Raw genomic sequence first — 3763 nt, 5'->3', positions numbered from 1 at the left:
TCGCGGATATTCCATGACAGTGCATTGCCGACGATGCACTGACGATATACACTCTTTATGCTTTTAAGACACAGTCTAGATTTGAAACTCGTGGCGGACACCCAACTTTGTGTAACTCAAATTTATTTAATAAACGTTATTTTATGGACAATAGTAGTTTCATAAAGAAGAAAAGAATTTTCTTATGTGAAGAAAAGGAATTCGCAATATCAGATTTCAAGACCCATTTAATAAATATTGTTCACAAGAATATATAACATGCTCGCCTATTGTTTAACGTACAGGTATAAAAATTAATGTTTACCACAATAATATTCTATTTCCAACACCGAATGAAATCTCAAAAATCCTAAGGATAATCATGACTCGCCCTCAGCAGGTCACCCCGTATATCTCGAATGCTAGAAAGGCTTAAATCAATGTACTGGTGGAAAAGCATGCGCAAGATATAGAAAACATATGTCAAGAATTGTAAGACGTGTCAAATAAATAAACCACTGCGTCCATCAAATCGAGCTCCAATGGTTATACGTCTACTGCTACCAAACCTAACGAGAAACTATTCCTCGACTTGGTCGGGCCGCTGCCGGAGACCCATCATAATAAATACAAGTTTATCTTAACGCTCCAAGACGATCTCACTAAATACTCTCAAGCATATCCTATGCCTCATGTTCAGCTGCAAGATTCCGCACAGCGTCTTGTACACTTCATCTCACACATAGGCATACCCAAAACGATAGTAACCGACCAAGGAACTAATTTCTGCTCTGACCTGTTTAAACAATTGGAACGGTTACTTGGCATCAAACACATCTTCGCATCCCCATATCACCCCAGACATGTGGCTCTCGAGAGAAGTCATTCCACCCTTAAGCATATTTAAGATCATATATAGATGAAAATCAACATACTGGGACTTATATATCAATACTGCCATGCTCGCTTATAATTCAAACATTCACACCACCACGGGCTTTTCTCCAATGGAGCTGATGTTTGGTCACAAGCTTACTTGCCAAAAGCATAGATTCACTAGAGTCAACACCTATACGGACTATATACGTGCATTGAATCATAGGCTGTATTATAGTAGGCAGAAGGCTTTAGAAAATATACAAACATCCAAAGAGAGGTCAAAAGCTTACTATGACTCGCATGCCAAACCCTTAAACTACAATATCGGTGATATGGTATATATAAGATGTCACCACAAACAAAATAAGGCACTATCACCCGTTTGGAAAGGGCCGTATAAGGTTATAAAGTTAAACGGAAACCACACCGTCACCGTGCTTATTAATCGTAAACACGTACGTCATCATTATGACGAAATCAAACTTGCACCTCAATTTTAAACATTATATTACAGGTTTGCCCCGGTGCTCACGGTATGTCTCGGAGTTTTGTCACGCCAATCATAAGGAGTTCAGACCTCTTCTTCGATCAAATGCCAGATGTTAAGTTCACAAATGACAAATGGAATGTTGTTACTTACATAGATATAAGCCACATACAGCCTCACTTAGATAATGTAGAGTTTCTGTTTGTAAAGATATCAACGTTTTGCAAATCTCATTCTTCATCAAAAGTACAGATAGACTGCTTAAATTCACTAAGTGCTCTACAAAATCAACATGCTAATAACATCAAAAGTTTTCGTCTATATCTTACCTAGTTCAAAGTCCAGCACGTGTAAAACGAGGCCTCATCGATGCTGGCGGCTCAATACTAAAAACATTCTTCGGGACATTAGACTCGGACGACGCGATAAAGTTCACGGATGCAATTCATCAGGTACAGTCCGATGAAAAAAAGTTAGCTCATGTCATGAAAGATAATATCCATATTGTTAAATCGACTATCCTTAGTTTAATAACACAATATCAAAGGTTAATGAAAATGAAGCCCGGCTTAACCAAAACTTAGACGTAGTCGAAAAAGCTTTCGAACAGTTAAGAAATTCAAATGACAAATTAGATATCAAAACTCACCTCAACTCTCTACTAAATTCTATCGAAAGCATAATCATGTCCTTATCCTTGATATCGATGATATAAATAATGCCATTCTCTTTAGCAAATTAAATATTTTGCATCCCACTGTACTAAGTCCCTATCAGCTGTACAATGAACTTGAACAAAACGCCAACAACCTGCCTAAGCATTATGAGCTTCCAACATCGCTGTCGCTGCAAAACATTCACGACATTGTAGACGTAAGCAGTTTGATATGCTATTATCATTATAATAAGATAGTTATAGTTATATAAATACCACTTGTAATTCCACAGACTTATAGTCTATATCATCTCATATCTCTACCAGTTCCGTATGACATTTCGAAACCCGACACTTTTGCCTTAATTGCACCCAACAAACCGTATCTAGCAGTAACAGCTGACAGAATGTTTACTCACTCTTCGACAGTGTCAAAGAGTGCAAAGTGATTACAAATAAGTGTTACGTGTGTGAATTAAACAATATCTATTCCACAATCGCGACGCCAACGTGTGAGACAATTTTGTTAAACGATGTAGTTTCTAAGTTACCTAGTTTATGCGTAGTTAAGATTTTGCATGGGTCCATAGATATGTTCTATAAATTAAGGAAAAACCGCTGGATATTTGTACAATCCGAACCTGGCAAATGTCATATCACATGTGAGAACGACCCAAATAATTACGATGAAATTTTGTTCGGCACAGGTTTGTTAAACCTACAAAAGCGTTGTAACGCCTTTTTCAAAACCTTACAGTTTAGCGCTAGTGATACCATTGTTACAAATATAACTACCAATGCTCAAATAATGTCATCGTTCAATATTATCTTTGACGACTGTTGTGAAAAAAATAAAATAAATAAAACTTTGCCTCAGCTGCCTTTTGTAAGATTAAATAACATAAACAATTTGGATTCTTTGGTCCATGCTAGTACCCACTTAGATCAGCTTCAACAAGAACTCAATAAACTGGAAAATACTTCACACCTGGAAAAGTACAGTGTCCACTATCTGTCACTTACCAGTTTAACTTCCGCCCTTGTTATCTTATACATGTTTTATAAGACCAGGATATGTTTATACCACAAGAGTTCGCCATTGTGTTGCATAAAAATGTCCCGTCGATGCAATAGAAGGAGAACCAACAACGAAAAATCAGCACCGATAGATAATCCCCAGGAAAATGTCCGGAGTCAGAAAGTTCTCCTTCTACTTCAGACGATGAACCAGTTTCAATTAAACGTAATATAATAGTATAATGTCTTAATCATATAGATTACTACTTACTTCAGGTTACTATTTGTATTTCTATTTCCTGCAGATAACTTTAAATTTTGTCGGGTAATCACTCCCGCTTTAAGCATATTGATTTTAAAGTTAATTACCTAGATCGTTAATACTAGAGCCACGCAATACGGCTAGATCCTATGTCTAGAATAAAATAAACCTTTTGTTAGCCAAAGCGAAGTTCATGACTACACTAGGTCTTCAGATTTCTCATCACCCTCCCGTGATGATCAATCTTAACGGGGGGGCTGTTATAATTGTCACGTTTTGTACTCAATCGCGGATTTCCATGACAGTGCATTGCCGACGATGCACTGACGATATACACTCTTTATGCTTTTTAGACCAGTCTAGATTTGAAACTCGTGGCGGACACCCAACTTTGTGTAACTCAAATTTATTTAATAAACGTTATTTTTATGGACAATAGTAGTTTCAAAAACCCACCCCGTAACAGTACCTAACTAATATTATA

At 37.0% G+C, this 3763-nt stretch overlaps 1 pseudogene; it reads left to right on the top strand.

Annotated features, from left to right (window-relative positions):
* The first annotated feature begins 1673 nt into the window (after positions 1-1673).
* Positions 1674-3252, top strand: LOC141432965 (uncharacterized; annotated as a pseudogene).
* The last annotated feature ends 511 nt before the right edge of the window (positions 3253-3763 follow it).

Source organism: Choristoneura fumiferana, chromosome 11 (assembly GCF_025370935.1).
Source record: "Choristoneura fumiferana chromosome 11, NRCan_CFum_1, whole genome shotgun sequence".
NCBI classification, from domain to species: Eukaryota; Metazoa; Arthropoda; class Insecta; order Lepidoptera; family Tortricidae; genus Choristoneura; species Choristoneura fumiferana.
The sequence above is the reverse complement of the archived record's forward strand: the minus strand, read 5'-3'. Positions and strand labels throughout refer to the sequence as shown.